The following is a 23367-nucleotide window of genomic DNA, read 5'->3' as shown; positions in this document are numbered from 1 at the left end:
GGTCTCTGCTAGGCCTTTAGGCTATTTTTATAGCTATTTAGATGGCCCACAAATGCCAAGGCCCCAACAGATTGAGCTGTATGAACCTGGTTTAACTAGGGGTGGGGTTAGTTATCCTCCCTTTTTGCCACCAAGAGCCCCGCAGTATTTTAATAGAGGGAATATACAGTTTAATGAGGAATTCAGTAGGCAAAGGGACTATACCATCCCCCTTTTCAACCGTTACTCTGCCCTGTCCTCATTGGAGGAAAATGACTGACTGTCCGATAACACTAAGAACAGGAATGAGAAATCAGTTAGTGGTGGCCGCTCTGATAAAGTAGTGACTGTTCCCCCTTCACCTCTATCTGAACCTAACAGGGTGGAAGCTGTTTTGGAGAACACAGGAATCAATAAGACTCAGAATTGTTGTACCACTGTAGATCCTTCTTTAAACCCAGACTTTTCCTTGGTAGATCCAGTAAATGATCATATAGGGGCCAAGTGCGATCTTGATACAGGTTACCGCGTTGTTACGTGGAATATTGCTGGTCTGAAGAGGAAGTTAGACTCCCCTTTGTGGAAGGATTTTATTAATATAGGGTACGATATAATATGCCTTCAGGAAACGTGGTGTGAGGAACCCATTTTTATTGAGGGATATTTAGCACACAGCTTGAATGCAGTGAGTTCAATTGCAGGAAGAGCTAAAGGTGGTCTCTTGCTTTTAATATCCACTAAATTAAAATCCTGCAAAGTCAAAAGTTGTGTCTCAGTGGATGTCCATTCTCAGGTCTTATGTCTAGAGTTTGATAAAGGGAAAGATTTGTTGCTGATAAACTTTTATAATAATGTATTCACTGCCGACAGAGGTAAAATCCTGACTCAGCTTGAAAAAGAAATTGAGAGGACACAGGCAGTTACAGGTCACCAATCCATAGTTCTTTGGTTGGGTGACTTTAATATAAGTCTTTGTCCTCATGCCTCGAGTAATTCATGTGGCCTAACAAGGGAAAGTGGTAACATGGAGGGAAATGATTGTTTACACTTCCCACACTGTATGTATGGCACTACCCTTAACATGATGTTAGCAAAGTTTGATTTGGATATGTTAAGTTGCACAAAGAATAGTAACAACGTTAACTGTCCAACATTTACTGGAAGAGGAGCTAATTCATATATTGACCACATTTTACTGTCCAACGATTGTGCATACTCCAACTTGTGTGTTAATGAGCAAATTATAAGTGATCATAACAGCATCTCCTTATCATTGCATTGTTGGGGTCCCAAAAACATGGATGTTAACAATCGTATTAACTTTATCGAGGCTGTAAGACCCAATGGGTTTAGGATTAAATGGACAAAGGTTGTCCCACATGAGTTGTTGGAGGAGGTTTTAAGAAAGTGTACTATGGAGATAACCTATTGTATTAGCGACGAGGTACATCCGCAAGTTATATTAAACCACCTACGTATTATTAATGAAACAATCGATAACTTACTCACAAAACCGCTTAAGGGGAAAAGAGTAATCAACACTGGTTGGTTTGATAAAAGTTGTACACATGCTCTTCACGCCCTAAAACAGGCGATGAGCATTAAACCACGCGATTGTACAGCAATTAAAACTTGTCGTTCTGTCTATAAAACATCGCTTACCAAAAGGAAAAAAGCTCTCCAAGAAGAGGCTTGGTACAATCTCAGCTGTGCGGCTGAAACAAATGATAGTAAGTTATACTGGCAGACCATAAATAGTCCTTTCTTAAAAAATGACTCAGTGCCTGAAATAACCTCTCATGTCGACTGTCAATCATGGATGCACCACTTTTTAAATATTTTTAATCCGGATAGGTTAATTTTAGATCCCCATATGGACAACGAGTATACTTGGCCTAGATTGCCTTTAGATATTGGTCTTGATGAGGTTTACGAAGGCCTACGCAATAGCAAGGGCTGAAAGGCACCTGGCCCGGATGGAGTCCCGCTGGATTTGTACAAATCCGAGTTAGATCTGTGGGCACCCATCCTGACCAGGTTCTTTAATGCAATAGCGGAGGGTCAGATGCCAACTTCCTGGGGCCAGTCAATAATTATTCCTCTTTTTAAGAAGGGATCCAGGTCTGAGGCAAGTAATTACCGTCCCATTTCTCTATTAGACGCATCGATAAAAATATTGAGTAGAATAATTTTAAAGAGACTTGAGACATGGGCTGAGGATAACACGATAATTTCAAAGGCGCAATATGGATTTAGGAAAGGTCTGGGGACGTTGGAACAGTGTATTAATTTAGACCTCCTAATACACAAATATACCGTTGCTAAGGATGGGAATCTTTTCCTTTGCTTCGCAGACCTAAGCAGCGCCTTTGACCTTGTAGACCACAACATCCTTTGGGACACCTTGTTAGATCTCGGAGCCCCTAAAGAGTGTGTTTTCTTTCTGGCCCGGTTATATTCTGGCCTTTCATGTAAAGTACGCTATGGTCCTATGGGAGAATGTACACCTTTTTTTAAAGTTGCAAGAGGGATTCGTCAAGGGTGCGTTTTGGCCCCGTTTTTATTCTCACTATTTATAAATGAAATTGATTCGATTTTAAGTAAACTATCTTCAGACGCCCCCCTGATCAACGGCAGCGTTACCCCTATTTTATTATACGCAGATGATGCAGTTCTTTTATCACGAACACAGAATGGTTTGCAACGCCTCATAGATAGATTTGTGCTATTTACCAAAGAGAGGAAACTGATCATTAATAAAAGTAAGACTTTTGTTATGACCTGTGGAAAGAGGGTGAAATCCAATTCCTCCTTCTTCATTGATAAAGTGAAGATTCAACCGGTTAATAGTTTTTGTTATTTGGGGATAACATTCGCAGGCAACGGGAAATGGACGAACGAGGACGAGAACGTGAGGTTAAAGATGAACAGAAACACCAGTAGTATTTTCAGATTTGCAGCTAAGCTAGGGCAAAGGAGTGTGAAAGACATGCTGGCTATCTACAAAGCCAGGTGTATTTCATCTGCTTTGTATGGGGCAGGAGTTTGGGGCCATCATTCTGTTAATGGTTTACAGAATGACGAAAATAAGTTCTTGAAGAAACTGCTATGTGCCCCATCCTCGGCTCCTAACATCTTAACTCATATGGAGGCCGGTATTGACTTTATCGCGGACTTAGCCGCATTACGCCCATTGCTTCTTTGGCGTTCTATCTGGTCCAAATCCGAGACTGTATTCACACAAACAATCATCAAGGATTGCTTAAAACTTGATAATCTATCCCGTATACCTTGGTTGAGTTATATTTACCACTGGTTTAATCTTCTGTTTGAGTGTAATATCCGTCTGAACCCCGAAGCAGCTGCACTGATACCAAAGAAAGACATAAAATCTAAGTTCCTAGCATTCAAGAATTTGGCTAGAGAAAATCAGTCCAAAAATCTAACAACAGTTGCTTCTTACCTCGATTTGAATTTAAGGGTAAGTTTCCAGACATACCTTGCGATCGTGACTCATAACTCACACAGATTTGTCCTAACCCGTTTAAGGCTTGGGATCGTGCACCATCTAGTCTCTTTCCCAGATATTAAGATCAAATCTAATATGCTGTGTCCTTGTGACAATATGTCAAAACAAAGCTGCTGTCACTTTTTATTGTTTTGTAAATTTTATTGTCATTTTAGGAAATTTTACTTAAAACCTATCCTTTTAAAAAATAAGATACGCTCTACTAAATCAGCAATGAAGTTCCTAACAACTCTAGAAAGCCCTGATACCTGTTTTTTTGTGGCATCCTATGTGCTTAAATGCATGAATATTAGGAAGTCTATAGTCTACGCCGATTAATTTTATCTGGTCACGTACTTTGTATATATAGATACCGTCCAGACTTCGATATGAACTTTGTAGCTTGAAGTAAAATTATGATGAATTGTGTAATATGGGATTGTTACCATATTTGGCATCTTTTGTATATTTGCACATATTGGATAATTTACTTGAAATCTAAATATAATGTGGATGCTTTGTTGGAAGATCAAGTTTAATTGTGTATTATTCAAGGAAGCACTATGCACTTTAACAATGTGTTAAATATGGTTTTCTGTTATGTCCTGTGTATAAGACATTCTAGTCTAATATGTATTTTTAAATGTTTGTTCTGCTTATATGGTTGTATTTTTACATACCGAATAAAGCTTTTGAACTGAACTGAGTAGTTGTGGCACTCGATAACAGGATTGGATTGCCAGGTCTGGGGCTGTTGCTGAAAAACATTTCATGTTCCGCAATTACGAAGGTTTGATGCGCCAAGACATGTAATATATTGTCTTCAGCTGTTCACAATTATAATTAGCTAAAGGTGGATGTCCATTGACAACTCCAATAGTAATGCAGCTATTTGTTAATCTCTGGTTGACTTTCATATGTGGGCACTATATGTCCCTCGGTCACTCCTGACAATTTATGCATTTTGACCATCTCCTGGCCACTTTGACTTACCAGTCGGTGAGGGTGGTATGCCTATGACTGTACGGTGGCGATTCCTCCCAGTCGATGCAGGGACCTCTGCTGCGGCAGTTGTCTGTGCTCTGGCTGAATGTGTCAATGGGTGAGAAGAGAGAAAACTAAACATATGGAATATGTGCTTGTGGAACATTTCTGTGATTTCCCCATTTCTTCTGCATGCTAACAGTGTTATGCAGTACTGCCGCAGACTGGGCAGGGAGGAGCAGTGGTGCATTGGGGACGTAATGGCGTGGCAGGGTGGGAAATGTACAACAGAATAGGTGTATGACTTTTTAGATCTGATGATTCTCTCACCTTCTGCTTTGTGCTTTAAGCTTGCACGGGGTGATTTACTTCTTTGATATTTTGTGGCATGTTTACACGCCCCTTGTAATACATTTACACCGCAGTTGCGTCACTTCTATGACACAGCGGTGTGGTAATACAGGTGACACATTTAGACTTATTCACAATGTTATGCATCTATGGGGATGCCTCACGTTGTGCGGTCCTGCGCAGCATTAAACATGCATCAGCTATGATGTAGGCAGGGTGGTTATTTATTTGGTTATGCCTCGTACAAGTAATGCATTGTAATCGACGGCATTTCACTTAGTCATTTTTCATAGGGTGGTGCCATGCAAACTTACACCAGCTTGAGGCACATGTAATGAGTGGTCCAGAACGTTAGGTGTAGGCGGTCCATGGACATTGTTGGAGTTGTGTCACACTTGCGCCACTACTCCAGCAGAGCACCCCCCTAATGCCATCAGTTGCGACACCCATCTGTCTATCCAAGCGCCACAGTGCACCGCATTGTAAATGTGACGCATCCGCGGTTGCACAAGAGTTGGATTGCGTGTGGCATTGTTACTGGCGCATCTCTGCTGATATTTGTCAATTAGCGGGCTGGTGTATTACTGCAACAGGACAGTGCCCATGTTTTCTAAAGTGGGGGAGGGATTTGCCATTTCCATCGCTAAGGATTGTGGGACTTGTAGTGCTACATACAGAGGGTGACACAGGAGTCTCTGACTGACGGATTTTTTTATACACTTTGGACTACTTCCTTATTCACACTGACAGGGCAACACAGACAATCTTTTCATGCACTTTTTCCTTTCATCCCACTTACCTGGTACCACGTAGCGGATGTCACTGACAGGCAGCCCATGGACCAAGTGGTGGTGTATCGTTGTCAGAATATCCTCCTCCAGTGGGGTGAGGCGGATGCGTGGTCCAGAGTATGCGGCTGGGAGGATCCGTTGTAATTCAATCCTGGAGTATTTCTCCTTTACCCTCAGCCGCTCATCCAGAATTTTTTTTTAGGTCCTGGACTGTGCGCCTCTCCTCCCCCAATGCTGTGACAGTAGTGGATAATTGCTGCCACAGGGCTGCCTTCTGTGTCCCACTGGTGCAGTAGGGTGGGAGTCCATAGAGGCGTTTGTGGTGCCTGACAATGAACTCCACAAGCAAGGTGGTCTCCTCTGCTGTGAAATTCCTCTTTCTTTTCAGGAGGTCCATTTTTCTCAGCCGGTGTCAGCTTGCAAAGACAAACTCTGTGTGGCCAAACCTGTCCCTTCACTGTGTGCTGCTTTTAAATGTTTTTTGCTGCTGGTCAATGAGTGTTAATTGGCTTCAGCTGGATCATGGTGGGGGATGGTAGGCACTAGCAACATGACGGCTAACTGGAGCTGTTGGCTGGGATTGGCTGGAGTGTGTCAGCTGATGCATGGTGGGGGATGGTAGGGACTTGGACAGGTGTTTAACCTTGGCTCAAATGATCAATGGCCAGAGTTAATGTAGTCTGGTCCCAAATCTGACTTTCCAGCCTGAGAGCGGAATTTCCGGCCCGAAAGCGGACTTTCCGGCCCGAGAGCGGAGTTTCCGGCCCGTATGCAGACTTTCCGGCCCGTAGGCGGACTATCCGGCCCGCAAGCGGACTTTCCGCTCCGGGGGCGGAAATTCCGCTCCGGGGGCGGAAATTCCAGCCCGAGTGCGGACGTAAGTTTAGTGGTCGTAAATGGATTCTGTGAATAGCAAAAGTTCTAAATTCATTCTGTGAATATCAAAAGTAGTAAGTTCACTCTGTGAATACCAGAAGTAGTAGGTGCATTCTGTGAAAACCAGAATGGTAGTAAGTTTAGGATTTAGTCTTAAGTTTGTTCTGTGAATCGGGCCCCACCTGTTTTGTAGGCTCTGTCAATTTTCATTTTTTGTGGTGTTTTTCATCTTCCTACAAATCAAATGGCATCAGCATTCTCGGAAGAGCAGGAGGAGGATATCGAGGAGGTGGAGGAGCCTGTGAGGAAGAGGAAGGAAAGCATCATGTGGGCCTTCTTAACTGGGCCTGAAGGAGAAAAAAATGTAAATGCTCGTAAGGTGACATGTTCCATCTGTCACAAAGTCTTATCAAGAGTAACCTTGGGCGGTGAACTCCGCCTTGCTTCCGGAGTTTCCCGCACTCGTGTTATGCGGAGTTCCAAAAAACTCAAATTGGCAAGCGTGAGCGTGAAAATAAACCTCCAGACGAGATTTCTCAACGCGGGTAGGGTCAGGTTTCTCATTGCGAGTGGTCGCGTATGCTCGCGACCGCTCGCGTTGAGAAACTGCTCGTTCGCGTTGAGAAAGCTGCCTCTTCAGTAAAAGTCTACTCAAGCGGCAGAAAAGGTAAGCTTGCGCTGTGCATGGTGCTGTTTGCATTGATTGCACAATGCGGACAAGCATCTGGCACTGTGCAATCACTGTGAACAGTATTTTTCTACCGTATTCCGCCGCTCACGGAGCTCTGCGTAGTGCGGCGGAGTTTTTCTTGCACTTCTCGTAGCTTCCCGTAGTGCAACTCTACGAACTCTGTCCTGGGTTAATCAAGAGGCTCTGAGAAGAAGTACTCTTGTGAGACTTCTTCCATAAGAAAACATCTCAACCCCATACACCATACACCCTGTTTGTCTTGCAAAGAGGTGAATCACCGAGGACGGGATGAAGCAGCCAACGATGATGGAACATAACCATCAACATCTGCAGGGGTTGTTTTGCCCACTCCACAACCTTTCATAATTGCGGAATTGGCGGATGCCTCCATCCACTGCCGATAATGCCTAACAACAATGTGTGTGGGAGAACTGTCTATTGACGCCATCAAGACGCTGCTCAGAGCTCACAAATGTTAATATTGGTTGTTGTTGTTTTGTTGCTTATGTTTCTACATTGAACACAAAAAGCAGAATTGGACTCTTTTTCTTTTATTTTTAGTTTCAAAAAATTAAAGACACCCAAAAAAAAGAATTCAGAAAATACAAAAAAATATAAAATTGATCCCAAAAAAGTTTCTAATAGAGCCCCCTAAACTGGTAAAAAATAGAAACATTTTATGTAATGAAAGTGATTGCTTTTATGAATGTGTGTATGATTAATGTTAGAATTGAGTATAAGTAGTGTCTCAGTGATTGCATCAGTGCATGGATAGTGCCTGGGAGATTACATGATTACAGGGGTACTTCCTGAGTGATTTGATGAGTGCATCTGTAGTACCTGAGTGAATGAATGAGTGCATGGGTAGTGTGTGAGGGAATGGATGAGTTCAACAGTAGTGCCTGAGTGATTGCATGAGTGCACGGATAGTGCCTGGGTGATTGCATCAGTGCTGGGGTAGTGCCTGGGTGATTGGATGAGTGTATGGTTACTGCCTGAGTAGAATGATGGATGCAACGATAATGCCTGAGTAATGGATGAGTGCATGGGAAGTACCTGAGTGAATAGTTGAACACAAGAGTAGTGCCTGAGTGATTGCATGTGTGCATGGGTAGTGCATGGGTGATTGCAAATGTGTAGGGGTACTGCCTGTGTGATTAGATCAGTGCATGGGAACTAAATTAGTAAAAGGATGACTGCAAGAGTAATGCATGGGTCATTTGAAGAGTGCATGGGTAGTCTCCGAGGGAATGGATGGGTGCATAGGTACTGTCTGAGTAAATGGTTGAGTGCAAGAGTAGTGGCTGAGAGATTGCATAACTGCATGGGTAGTGCCTAAGTGATTGCATGAGGGCATGGGTAGTGCCTGGGTGAATGCAAGGATAATTACAGTGTTTTACTATTAGTGCAAGACTTGTGCTTCAGAGAATGAATAAGTGCATGGGTAGTGTCTGGGTGATTTCATAACTGGAGAAGTGGTGCCTGGGTGATTCGAAGAAGGTATGATCAGTACCTGAGTAGAGGGATGGGTGCAACAGTAATGCCTGGGTCATTGGATGAATGTATAAGTAGTGCCTGAGTGAATGGATGAGTGCATGGATAGTGCCTGAGTGAATGGTTGAGTGGTGCAAGAATAGTGCCTGAGTGATTACATGACTGCATGGGCAGTGCCTGAGTGATCACATAAGTGCAGGTGTACTGCCTGGGCGATTGGAGGAGTGCATGGGTAGTGCCTGTGTGATTGCATGAGTGCCTGGGCCATTGGATGCCTGGGTGATTGCATGAGTGCATGGGCAGTGCCTGAGTGAATGGATGAGTGCAAGGGTAGTGCCTGTGTGATTGAATGAGTGCATAGGTAGTGCCTGAGTGATTTGATGAGCGTATGGGTACTACCTGAGTGGAAGGATGGATGCAAGGGTGATGCCTGGTTAATTGAATGAGTGCATAGGTAGTGCCTAGGTGATTGGATGTGTGCATAAGTAGTGCCTGAGTAAAAGGATGAGTGCCAGGGTAAAGCCTGGATCATTGAATGAGTGCACGTGTAGTACCTTGGAGAATGGATGAGTGCATGGGCAGTGCCTGAGTGAATGGTTGAGTAGAAGAGTAGTGCCTGAGTGATTGCATGCATGCATCAGTACTGCCTGGGTGATTGGATCAGTGCATGGGAACTAACTTAGTAAAAGGATGACTGCAAGAGTAATGCATGGGTCATTTGAAGAGTGCATGGGTAGTCTCCGAGGGAATGGATGGGTGCATAGGTACTGCCTGAGTAAATGGTTGAGTGCAAGAGTAGTGGCTGAGAGATTGCATAACTGCATGGGTAGTGCCTAAGTGATTGCATGAGTGCATGGGTAGTGCCTGGGTGAATGCAAGGATAATTACAGTGTTTTACTATTAGTGCAAGACTTGTGCTTCAGAGAATGAATAAGTGCATGGGTAGTGTCTGGGTGATTTCATAACTAGAGAAGTGGTGCCTGGGTGATTCGAAGAAGGTATGATCAGTACCTGAGTAGAGGGATGGGTGCAACAGTAATGCCTGGGTCATTGGATGAATGTATAAGTAGTGCCTGAGTGAATGGATGAGTGCATGGATAGTGCCTGAGTGAATGGTTGAGTGGTGCAAGAATAGTGCCTGAGTGATTACATGAGTGCATGGGCAGTGCCTGAGTGATCACATAAGTGCAGGTGTACTGCCTGGGCGATTGGAGGAGTGCATGGGTAGTGCCTGTGTGATTGAATGAGTGCCTGGGCCATTGGATGCCTGGGTGATTGCATGAGTGCATGGGCAGTGCCTGAGTGAATGGATGAGTGCAAGGGTAGTGCCTGTGTGATTGAATGAGTGCATAGGTAGTGCCTGAGTGATTTGATGAGCGTATGGGTACTACCTGAGTGGAAGGATGGATGCAAGGGTGATGCCTGGTTAATTGAATGAGTGCATAGGTAGTGCCTAGGTGATTGGATGTGTGCATGAGTAGTGCCTGAGTAAAAGGATGAGTGCCAGGGTAAAGCCTGGATCATTGAATGAGTGCACGTGTAGTACCTTGGAGAATGGATGAGTGCATGGGCAGTGCCTGAGTGAATGGTTGAGTAGAAGAGTAGTGCCTGAGTGATTGCATGCATGCATCAGTACTGCCTGGGTGATTGGATCAGTGCATAGGCAGTGCTTGAGTGAAAGGATGAGTGCATGGTTAGAGCCTGGGTCATTGCATGATAGCATGGGTAATGCCTGAGAGAATGGATGAGTGCATGGGTAGTTACTGAATCAATGGTTGAATTCAAGAAGTGCTTGAGTGATTGCATAAGTGCATAGGTAGTGCCTGGGTGATTGCATGAGTCATGAGTGCAGGGGTAGTGCCTGAGTGAAAGGATGAGTGCAAGGTTAAGGCCTGGGTCATTGGATGAGTGCATGGGTAGTGCCTGAAAGAATGTATGAGTCCATGGGTAGTGCCTGAGTGAATGCTTGAGTGCAAGAGTAGTACCTTAGTGATTGAATGAGTGCATGGGCAGTGCCTTGGTAATTGCATAAGTGCAAAGTTGCTGCCTGGGTGATTGCATGAGTGCAGGGGTGCTGCCTTGGTGACTGCTTGAGTGCATGGGTAGTGTCAGAGTGAATGAATGAGTGGATGGGTAGTGCCTGTGTTATTGAATGAGTGCATGGGTAGTGCCTGAGTGTTTGGATAAGTTCATGGGTACTACCTGGGTGACCGGATGAGTGCAAGAGTAGCACCTGGGTTGTTGGATGCCTGGGTGATTGCATGAGTGCATGGGTACTGCCTGAGTGAATGGATGAGCGTAATCATAGTGTCTGACTGAATGGATGAGTGCACAGGTAGTGACTGGGTAATTGGATGAGTGCATGTGTAGGGCTTCAGTGAAAGGATGAGTGTAAAGGTAATGCCTGGGTCATTGGATGAGTGCATGGGTAGTGCCTGGAAAAATGGATGAATGTATGGGGGGTGTCTGAGTGAATGGTTGAGTGCAAGAGTAGTGCCTTTGCATGAGTGTATGGGTAGTGTTTGAGTGAATGGATGAGTCCATAGGTAGTGTCTGAGTGAATGCATTAGTCCAACACTAGTGCTTGGGTCATTGGATGAGTGCATGGATAGTGCCTGCATAATTGCATGAGTGCAAAGGTACTGCCTTGGTGATTGCATGAGTGCAGGAGTACTGCCTGAGTAATTGCATGAGTGCATGCGTAGTGCCTGAGTGAATAGATGATGCAAGGGTAGTGCCTGGGTGATTGAATGAGTGAATGGGTAGTGCCTGACTGATTGGATGAGTGCGTGGGTACTGTCTGGGTGACTGGATGAGTGCAAGAGTAGAACCTGAGTGAATAGTTGAGTGCAAGAGTAGTGCCTGAGTGATTGCATGAGTGCAGGGGTACTGCCTGGGTTATTGGATCAGTGCATGGGTAATGCCTGAGTAAAAGGATGAGTACCAGGGTAATGCCTGGGTCATTGGATGAGTGCATGGGTTGTGCCTTGGAGAATGGATGAGTGCATGGGTGGTGCCTGAGTGAATAGTTTAGTGCATGACTAGTGCCTTAGTTATTACATGAGTGCTGGGGTAGTGGGATCAGTCCATCAGTAGTGTCTGAGTGAAAGGACAAGTGCAAGGGTGATGCCTGGGTCATTGGATGAGTGCTTGTGTATACTGCCTGGGTGACTGGAGGAGTGCACGAGTAGCACCAGGGTCGTTGCTTGAGTGTGTAGGTACTGCCTGAGTGAATGGATGACTGCATGCATAATGTCGGACTGAATGGATAAGTGCAAAGGTAGTGCCTGAGTGAATGGTTGAGAGCAAGAGTAGTGCCTAAGTGATTGCATGAGTGCATGGGTATTGCCTGGGTAATTGTATGAGTGCAGGGATAGTGTCTGGGTGATTTGACGAGTGTATGAAAAGTGCCTGAGTGAAAGTATGAGTGCACAGGTAGTGCCTGGATGATTGCATAAGTGCAGCGGTGTTGCCTGGGTAAGTGGATGACTACATGGGTAGTGCCTGAGTAAAAGAAAGAATGCAAGGGTAATGACTGTGTTTTCCTATTAGTGCAAATCTTGTGCTTCGAAGAATGGATAAGTGCATGGGTATTGTCTACATAAAAGAATGACTGCCTGTTTCATTACATGAGCAGCATAATGATAGTTTTCAAGTAGTCTAAAGGATCAACAATATTTATATTAGAAAAAAATAACATATAATTAAACTTGAAACATTATCATGCATATTATATTATGTATTCTTGCCTTTTAAGTAATTTAGATACGTTACTTAGTAGAAGTATTTTAGAGTAGTTTTGTCCTAAACAGCATTAAAACTACTCTCAAACTTCAACAGTACCTACTATAAAGAAGAAGAAAAACTGTTATTTAATGATAATATATTACTGAAATTATAATATTATATTTTTAGCAACTCAACATAAATTTAGAATTACATAACATTGTCAGATTCCCTTTTTGCTGTTCTAAGATTCCACTTAAGTTCACCAAACACAGTGATTTCAATGTGGTATCATCATTGAACAGTGGGGAAAAAAAACAATCAAATTGATCGTCAAAAAAAAAATCAGCGTAAAGCATCATTGACAATATGTGTAGCTATGTGCTTTTCTATCTACATTTTATTTACTTCCTTCATCTACATAAACTCATATATTTATCTCAAATACATTTGTCAAAATATAGACTCTCATTTCCAGCTGGAACAATGTTGACAACAAATATATAAACTATTCCCTTTTGAACAGAATTTTCCAAATGCAATATCATTTCATTCATTTAATCTTTATTTCGGTAAAACGAACCATAAAAGGTTTGAAAAAAAAAACCCCAAAAAAACACAAGAATTTCCACAATACATCGTATTGAGCATAGGATACAATACTATTAATTTAACTGAATTCTACATGGAATAAACAACCAATTTTGAAATGTTAGAACAAGTATTTCAATTTATGCAATTTTACAGAGTTATTAAAAAGTTAATAAAAAACAGGTTTGAGGAATAAACATATCACGACATTAAAAATAATTGGTCTGTACAATGAAATAAATTCCTCTAAACTAGTATATTAAAACTTACATAAAAATAAAAAAATTAAATTTAAACTGGTGTATAAGTCAATATATAATTCATGTTGTAATCATAAAGTGCACGTGCCAAGTAAATTATGATTTTACATATTTCAGCCTAGAGTTTCAAGCCTTCCCTTTTTCTTACCAAGCTTACACCAAACAAATACCTACTAACACTAAAAACCACTATTTGCGTGGTATCGGATCGTAATAATCTTTCTGCTTCGTGGCAGGATCTGATACCAAGCAGACGACAAATGGGTTTAATCCATTTCTTCCTACATCGCGAATAGGCTGGACAGAAAAACAATAGGTGTAATTCATTCTCTATTGCACCTGAATTGCATAGTACACATCTGCCTTCCTCCGCTTCGCCTGACACCCATTTCACGGTATTTCCCTTTATATGTAAAATACCATAACGATATTTAAGGTATAAGGATTTAGCTAGCTGCGGCTGTATTTCAGCTAGGAAGGGCTCAAATTTCCAAACTGTTTTAATATGGAGGAACCGTGATGTCAATGATCCCACAGTAGAAGAATGGGATGAAAAGTCGTGTATAAAAGACCAGTAGGTCTCCTTTAAAAGCTTTTTGGAGGTGGTAGTCAGGCCAGACAGCTTATCCCAAAATTGCCTAAGTCCAAGTTTCAAAAACCAGTCGTGTATGTGCTTTAGCCAGGTCAGGCCTATACCTTTATTAAGACCTAGGATTTCCTCATGCCCCAAATGCAATATCAATTACCGCAAATAATAATCCAAACACTAATTATAAAAAATAGTAGTTTGCATTCCCGTCTACTTTCTGTTCACATCTTCCCAATTGGCCGAATGATGTACTCAAAACTTTGGCTTAAAAAATAACAGATATGAATTTGGTAATTCATAAGGCAATCTAGGTTTGAATTCCAAGTGGGCATCATTGCAATGTGTCCATCCTTTATTACACTTTAAATACACAGTAGAGTGTCCAGATGTTGTAGTAGGTCCATCATGGAAAATAATGGCCACTGCTATTAAAGTTCTTTCTGAAATAGATTTTTGACTTGCATTAAAAATATTAATTTTGGGTTCCGATTTTCTTCCATTTGCATTTCCATTGTAGCAAGAAAATTAGATATTTTACAAACCTTTCTCTATGTAATGTAGAAAACATCTCTGATCTACAATGCGAATATTTCATGTCCTGATTGGCTGTTTTTATCAATTTGTTAAAAGATACTGATTTGCAGTCTGGTATCGTCAAGTATATGAATCGTTCTGTTTGTATTTCAGTGGTGGAAGTAAATCAATACTCTTCACATTTATGATCTAATTTGTAACTTATTCTAAAAAAAAGTTTTCAATCTGTATTCCTTCCTGTTCTAATACTCCAAGCATTATCAATAGAAAATCTTGTGCATCTTGTTGTATATTGAGAGTAAATGTCAATGAACTAATACAGATATCCAAAATATGCCGAATGCCATAAGCAGTATGGATTTTAATTCTGTCAGTTACCAACTGTTAAAATACATGATGTAGTAAAGAACAAAGGGGTATGCTTAGCGATAATTTTATTATTGCAAGATATCTGGAATTTATCGCCCTGGTAGCGCATTATTAACAACGCATTTCTCCAGGGCAATAAAAATTCCAGAGATAGCGAGGTTATTGCCCTTTTGCAGGGAACATCGCTGGTTTTCCAGCGATGTTCCCTGCAAAACGGTGATAACATTGCTGATACGACCCACAGGGTCGTATCAGCATAATCCACCCCAATGTTGGGGATAGGTAAGTCTGCATTTTAGCAGATGTTAGTTTTTGGAGAAAACAGCTGTTTTCTCCAAAAACTAACGTGTGCTAAAATTCTGGGGCAGCCTTGTAAATATCGCAATGTGAACATCAGCGATATTTGCAAGGTTGTCCATCCGGGGTACGCCCAGTGACGCCCACTTTGCATCTCATTAGAGATGCAAAGTGATGCGTTGGGAAAAAGGGTGCTAACATGCGATTATGCATGTTAGCACCCTCTTGTAAATAGGGTGATCGTTTTATCTCTGTGTTTTGGGCTTTTTAAGCCAAAAAAGCAGCGATAAAGCCCTTTTAAATATGCCCCAGAATCTTTTTTCATGATTTCCATGATTTCATGAGGAGGATCTTGTAGATAAAACACAACTTTCAGAATCACATTAGCATAACAGTTGATACCTGAAGTATTTTCCAACTGGTATCCTACAATGTCATCAACAGTTTCCATTTTCTTGTTCTTTACACCTTCATGTTTCTCTTCAACTATTTTCTTTTTTTCAACCTCAGTTGAATGTTTGACATATTTCTGTTTTGGACACCCTACACGTTTTTCATATATGGGATGTTCACCTAAATCAGGTGTTTAAAGTCTTCTTAAATGATCATACTCTCTTACACAATTTGCATGAGCACTAACCTTTTTCTCATCAAAATCTATCAAATACAAACCAGACAATGTTCTTACTCAAGATAATGCAACGTATGCCATTCCCTCTTTGAACACTGTACTTCCGATATTTACAAAAGCACTGTACTTAAAGCTTGAGATTTATGAATAGTTACTGCAGATGCTAAAGACAGAGGAAACTGTTTTCTCTGAGCATAGAAATCTTTTACAAGCAAAAAACGTACACCACAAAGCCCACCTGTTTTACCTCTTTAATCTGATCAAATGTTATTGTAAAAAATTATTTTGCATCTCTGTTCTGAAATTTTACAAAATCAACAACTTTTCCCATTGCTCCATTTACTAAACCTTCTTCTACATTCAAATTACGCCGTAAAATTACCCAACAGTTTATACATACATGTAAAGTCTTTTCTAAGCCTGAAGTTTTAGATGCAGACTTTTACAAAGAATGCAATTTAGCTTGTAGTTTGTCTGTGAGAAGAATAGTCACTCCCTCTTGTTCAATTTTATCAATAGCTTCAATTTCCACTATTTCTTGTTTTTCCAGTTTCAAAAGTTCTTGATTAAATGTAGAACACTTTTGCAGTGTAGGCATTAGGCAGACTATAGACTTCTTTCTCCAAACATGTTGTACATCACTTCATCTGCTGTGTTTCCAGTTGTAAACGATTTCCTTAATAGCCGACATTGTAAAGCTTGGTTAACATGTTTATCAAAGACACCAATTCCTATGTCTTTTTTTTTTTTACGAAGTTTTATATAGTGCGAACTTGATCCGAAGGTACCAGGTATCAGAGTGCTTTACATAGCACCAGTTGCGCTACATGAGGACACATTCATTTTTTTTTGTTAGGCACTGGGAGGTTAAGTGATTTGGCCAGAATCACAGGATTTTCAGCGTCACTGTAGAGACTCGAACCCGGTACCCCAGATTCAAAGTCAACCGCCCTAGCCATTAGGACAATTCCTCTCCCTCTTAAAAGAATATTTCCGTAATCTTCATCTGAATATGCTTGTCGCACATTCTTAATAAGTTCATTATATTCAAAATGTAACCAGAACCGGTACCACTGTTCCCATTTCCAATACTTCTTAAAGATTTCCTAGTGTCTTCATGGACAAGTGTTTGAAAAGCGGGCAGTCCTTTTACAGGAGTAAGTTATAGTAGATATCCGAATACAATTATATGTATTCCTCCAAACAGAACATTGTAAGCTGTTTTTAAAATCTGTTGCATTCCTAAATGTACAAAGGCAAGCATTACGTTTGATATCATGCTCACCTCGTCAATGATTCATTTTCTTCAGTACTCTTGAGACTTCATAACAAGCTTTTCCAGATAGCTTCTGATATTCCAATTTATTACCATGTAATTGATGTAAAGTAACCTCTTTAATGTTGTGTGCTGCTAATCCAGTTGGAGCTGTTACAATACAAGATAAATGTGATTCTGTAGTTTTGTGTAGATAACTGGTCAAAACATTAATTAAGAAATGTTTTCCTGTTCCAGCTTGACCACTGATGTACATTAGAATAGGTTGAAATAATGAACATTGGCATTCTTTTTTTTCAGGTAGCAAACCATGTTGTATCTGTTCTTTCACTTAAAGATATATTTTTTCTGTTCAATATTTAGTTGGTCTTCTAACTTTTCCAATGGAATAATATCCTGTTGTGCTTATTGCATTGCAGTTTCTACCTCATTCATGGCTATTGCAGCATCATTTTTAATAACTGGTTGTCCCAGTGGATCTTGACTGAGTGGGCCAGAACTTTGACTATCTTGAGAACTTTCTCTAACTATTTCCACTGCAATAGTACTTTCTTGTTCAATCTCATCATGTAACATTTGTAGATATGTAGGGGAAATTGTGCAATGAATACTATCTTAACTTGCATTAACCCCTTCAGTGCCCCGCCCTTTCCCCCTCCTGTGCCGGGCATTATATTAGCGGGCGGGGTCCATGACGAGATAGTCTCATCATGGGCACAGCGCAACCGCGCTCCATGACGAGACTATCTCGTCATGGGCATAGAAGAGGTAAAAAGAATCTTCATAGCAGTCGAAATCTAGAAGTAATTCTTTTTCACTATGCTAAGGCAGGAACAGTTGCAGAAGGGCTAAATAGACAAATTCCCTCTTATCTAGAGTTTTGCAACTGAGTTTTCTGTGGATAATAAGATTTCCTTTGGCATGTTTTACCAAACATCTGTCACATCCAATTACTGCATATTTTCCTCTTTTATATTTTCTGTAACTTTTCTTTTAAAGCTGTAATGTTGAAGTATTTTATGGAGAGATAGGTTTTTGAGATGTGGACTCCGTTTGGGATAGTATTAGTTTTACCAATTTCTGTACTTTCTGGTTCATTCTTTGCTAAGTATTTGATTTCTTGTAGAGATTTCAATACTCTATTTCATGTTGTGGCAAGGCCTAGACTTATCTAAATGATTCCTCTTGACTTTGAAAATGAACTGGCTGGAAATCAAGTGATCCAAACATTCATGGGATCCAATCTCTCGATGGGAAAGCATTTTCAAGCTGAAGCTGTAAAATTTCTTGCTAAGACTTTTCTCTCCTGAAATTTTTCCCCACATTTCTTTCACCTCTGTCTTTTCAGATTTGGTAATATATGATGTAACATAGTGAGCAACACCTGCAACTGAATTATCTGCAACATACTGGATATCCATGTTTGCATTCCACATTTTCAAAATAACTGGATTATAGTCATTAATGTACTTTGAAGCTTCTGTTCTTTTTAAGTTGTATGTATTCTTGGGAGATTTTCGAGTTATTGCATGCGTTACTGCTGACAAAAAACAATTTACTCTTCCTTTAGAAATTATGGGATGTGGGAATCCAAAATGCAATTTTGTATAAAACTTTCTTTTACACTTGTATTTTTGTCAGCAGTATTTCCCACATCGATGACTTTGAAACCGTAAAACTTGTTGTCTCAAGCTCTTTTCTCCTCCATCTCTTAGAATGGCACATGTAACATACTGTTCAATGAAAGACAAAAAAGTTTCATCAGTATCAGATCCAAATTTTAGGGCATTCTTTATCCATATTAGCTTGTGTATATGAGGAGCACCTCTGGCTTGGTACTCCTTTCTCCCACAAAAATCTGTTACCGCTCCAAGAGGTGGATTATTTTTATTGCTGATAAATGACATCATAGCTTGAAATCTATGATTAATGTATCTGCACATATTTACAGGATCCAAGGAACACAGTTCTCCAGCTGTCTTCAGTTCAATGTATTTAATATTTTAATTTGCTTCTCCTTGAAATTCAAGTAAATCTTCCCATGCTGCTAAGTGTTACAAACCATGTAGGAGTACCTAAGTTTCTAAACATGCATGTAAGTTCTCCATGACGACGATACCAATGCTCATTGGCACAACGTTAGCATGCCATTAAATTAATTAACTGTGATTCTAAATTCTCATCTCTTTGTTCAACTTTGTCCATGAATTCTTTTGCAGAAACATGTTGAAGATAAACTCCTGTTTTTAATATGTGGTTCACTGCATATGAAGATGCAGACAAATCCCCTTCAAATAAAAGATGAAATATATATGGAATGCACTGTCTAAGTCTTGGATCTTAAGAGTACAATCTTGTCCAACGGTATTCTGAAGCTGGAATCTGTACAGCTCACTCATCAAATCGTCCACCTTCTCCAGTGGGGAACAGTAGTGGAAAACAACAAGCTTCTATACTTTTATTCCCTATACTCATGGGAGTTCCCTTTACGTCCTTCCTTTGAAATAATTCACTACTGTTTCCTATCACTTCTTTTGAATGTAGAGGATGTATAGTGTAATGTTAATAGATATCTTCAGTCCTAGACTTGTCCACTTTTTCTATTTGGCCACTTGAAATTTCTGTTTAATCTTCTAAGCATATTTCCTGTTCATCAACATTTACATTTGTATAATAAATATTATTCTGTACCAGATATAATGTAGCCTTTTGAAGTTTATTAACATCTACAAACTCTTGTCATATTTTTCGACTCTTTGTTGGTACACCAGTAACTTGAATAACTACTGGCTCATTTGCCTCCCTGTCTATACCAACAGTCTTAAACTCTAAAGGTAAGTACACAACTCTTCCTTCCAGACCTTTTTATAAATCCGTTGGAGGCAGCTCACTTGTTTTAGGCTCCATACAAACTATAGCCTGAAATGAGTGCACAGATTGAATAAGAATGGACTCATATGAACTCAAATCTGCCAGTTACAAAGGAATAGCTACCAACTCTAAGTTGCTATGTATTGCTCTAGCTGGTATTTTGTTCTCTTCTAATTTGTTGTAACAATATTTGCAAATACATTCATCAGTAGCCAACTCAAACAGACCTTCTACCAACAAATAAGCAGTAAATCGCTGCCACATCATTATTTTCCATTTTAAATATAAATCAACATTCCTAGTTTGACTTCTATAGTGATTAAGTCGACAACAAATACAAACATAGTTTGATTTCTCAGATAAAACTGTCTTAAAATTTGTAATTTCTTCTGCAAACTCGTCATTACTAATATCTTCCACCTCTTCCTCAACACCTACACTTATCAAGCTCTCACTTTCTCTGCACTCCCTTTATGAGCCAAAAAAACGAAACTGTATATCATCACAAACTTTTTTTACATCGGATACTGAACCGTGCAAAAGAGCTGTGTTCATTTCACTCAAACATAATGCAGGGCTTTTTACATAGTACAATGTCCTTACTAACTTCCGCATTTCTGAGTCGGAGTACTGCTAACATTCTTAAATGATGGAAAGTACTTTGACACACTTTTCTTTAAAGTCACAGACATCACCCCGTCCCAAGACCTCTGCGGCAAGCTTGGAACACTCTTCCACCTCAAGATCAAAAACCTCTACGACAACTTCGCCAACCACCCATCAGACGCCACAGCCAGCCCGCCTCCCACACACCACAGCCAGCCATCCATAACCACCTGGACTCCAATCACAGCCAAAGACACCACCTCAACCATGAAAGGCATCCACTCGGGAACCCCCACGGACCCCTGCCCCCCACATCTACCACAGAGCCACCATCGCACCTAAACTACAACACATCATCATCAACACCTCATTCGAAACAGGCACCTTCCCAGATGACTGGAAACATGCAGAAGTCAGGCCCATGCTCAAGAAGCCCACAGCTGACCCCACCGGCCTCAAAAACAACCAGCTCATCTCGCTCCGCCTCTTCGCAGCCAAAGAAGCAGAAAAAACAGTCAACAAGGAACTAACACGATTCATCGAAGATAACGCCGTCCTTGACCCGTCCCAATCTGGATTCCGGAGCAACAACAGCACCAAAACCAACCTACTCGCTGCCACAGACGACATCCGCACCCTCCTGGACCAAGAACACTCTGCTGCCCTCATCCTACTCGACCTATCAGCAACCTTCGACACCGTCTCCCACCGTACACTCGCCAGACTTCATAACGCCGGCATACAAGGAACAGCCCTAGACTGGATCTGATAATTAGTCACCGGAATAAGCCAAAGAATCAGACTGCCACCCATCCTTTCCGACCCCACGATCATCACATGTGGAGTCCCACAGGGGTCGTCACTGAGCCCAACCCTCTTCAACATCTAGATGGCCCCCCTCATAGCCATCGTCTGACAACACGGCCTCAGCATCGTATCCTACACCGATGACACCCAGCTCATCCTCTCCCTCACCAAAGGCCCCACCACTGTCAAACTCAACTTCCGGAAAGGAATGCAAGATGTCGCACTCTGGATGACCAACAGCTGCCTGAAGCTCAACGTCGAGACAACAGAAGTCCTCATCCTTCCAACCACCCCCTCAGGATGGGACAACACCAGGTGGCCATCCGCCCTCGTAAGCTCACTGACCCCCTCAGACCACGCAAAAAACCTCAGCATCGTACTCGACTCATCCCTCACCATGAAGCGACAGGTCAACACCATCACCACCAGCTGTTTCAATACACTCTGAATCCTCCGCAAGACTTTCAAGTGGATCCCCCCTGAGTCAAGGAAAACAGTCAACCACGCACTCATCACCAGCAGAATGAACTTTGAAAACGCACTCTACGCCGGCATCAACAAGTCCCTACTCCGCAAACTCTAGGTGAAACAGAACACCGTCACCAGACTCATCCTCAACATCCCCCGGCACGAACACATCAGCCCACACCGACATAGACTCCACTGGCTCTCTGTGGAGGAAAGAGTCACCTTCAAAATCCTAACCCATGCCTACAAATACCTGCACAACACCGGACCTGAATACCTCAATGACAGAACCAACTTCCACGTAGCCAAAAGGAACCTCCAATCTTCCAACCTCGCACTGGCAGAATCCTCACACATCCACAGAGCCATAGCAGGCAGAAGATCTTTCCCCCACATCGCGGGCAAAACATGGAACGAACTGCCAGCAGACATCAGGCATTCCCCCTCCCTGAACACCTTCAGAAAGACTTTCAAGACCTGGCTCCTTAGCTGAACGGATCTGCTGCCCTCCCCGCTCAGCACCTTGAGACCCTTATGGGTGAGTAGTGCACTTTACAAATCCTGATTGATTGATTGATTGATTGATTGAAAGACAGGCCAGAGAATGACCCTGCAAGTTAGTATATTTTCTTACTTTTTTTTAATCTAGTCCTTGTAACATCTTAATCTTCTGTTCGTTTTTTGGCATATTCTCGTAAAAAAAATCATAATATGTGAATAGATTCCTGTTGAATACTGCAAACACTACTACAATCACACATGTATACCGGAGCTTGTGTACTCTTCACTTGAACTTCTTCAGTTATTACTTCTTTCACATTCCTAGGAACCATGTTTTCTTTTGAAATGGGACAACCATCTTTCATCTCATAGCATCGACCACAAGTATTAACTGCATGAAATAATGTGTTCTGTAGCTTTCTTCATTAAAGAAAGTCTCAGTACTAGAAGTGTGCTTCCATTCACCAGTTACAATTTTACAAAAGTTACTTCTATTAACCAGTCTTTTTCTTTTGCCTTTGTCCTTCATGAACAGCATTTTTTTATTCAATGTTTTCAATCGCTTTAATAATAATTTTAATAATTTTAGTTTCAATTCTAAAGCAGTATCTGCTACACTTTCAATGTGTTGCTTCTACTTATATGCTGCTGATCGTCTTTTATACTTTTAACTTTTTACAATCTTTTAACACATTTTGAATTACTCAAAATTGTTTTTGTCTTTTTGTGTCATGCGTTGTTTTCCCAAAAATGAATGTTTTTTTCCATTTCACCTCTTTATTTGCTTGTGCTTTGTTGTAAACATTTCCTTTTTACTTTCATTACTATTGTCTTTCTTTAATCTCTCTACAACTGTTTTAATAAATTGGTTAGTACTCTTACCAGAACAGACTTTATCCTCAGTAACATTTTGGTATTTTTCTATTGCACTCTTTTAAGTTTTCTTTAAGTAATTCTGTTTTCTTTGTTCTCTTCTCTTTTCATGTTTTCTTGTCATCTTCAGTTTATAATCCAAACAAAATAATTGTCTTAAAAACAAAGAATAGGTTGAATAGTTTGTTACATCAATTAACAATTTTTACTTATTAACATCTCAATATTGAAAATACAGAAATGAACAGTTAAAACAGATAGGAGGGGTGCGAAAAATGAGCAAACAGGTGCAAA

The 23367-nt window shown here is 41.0% G+C and overlaps 1 protein-coding gene across 1 annotated transcript in view; it reads right to left on the bottom strand.

Moving 5' to 3' along the window:
* LOC146809012 (sialic acid-binding Ig-like lectin 13) overlaps positions 1 to 23367 on the bottom strand; it is a 580696-nt gene that overhangs the window by 490727 nt on the left and 66602 nt on the right. The window contains exon 3 of the mRNA XM_085615801.1: positions 23083 to 23228. The gene's annotated coding sequence lies outside the window, so the exon portion shown is untranslated. The remainder of the gene's footprint in view (positions 1 to 23082; positions 23229 to 23367) is intronic.

This window comes from Triturus cristatus, chromosome 7 (genome assembly GCF_964204655.1).
Source record: "Triturus cristatus chromosome 7, aTriCri1.1, whole genome shotgun sequence".
Classification (NCBI taxonomy): Eukaryota; Metazoa; Chordata; class Amphibia; order Caudata; family Salamandridae; genus Triturus; species Triturus cristatus.
Note: the sequence above shows the minus strand (reverse complement) of the source record. Positions and strands in the feature narration are given on the sequence as shown.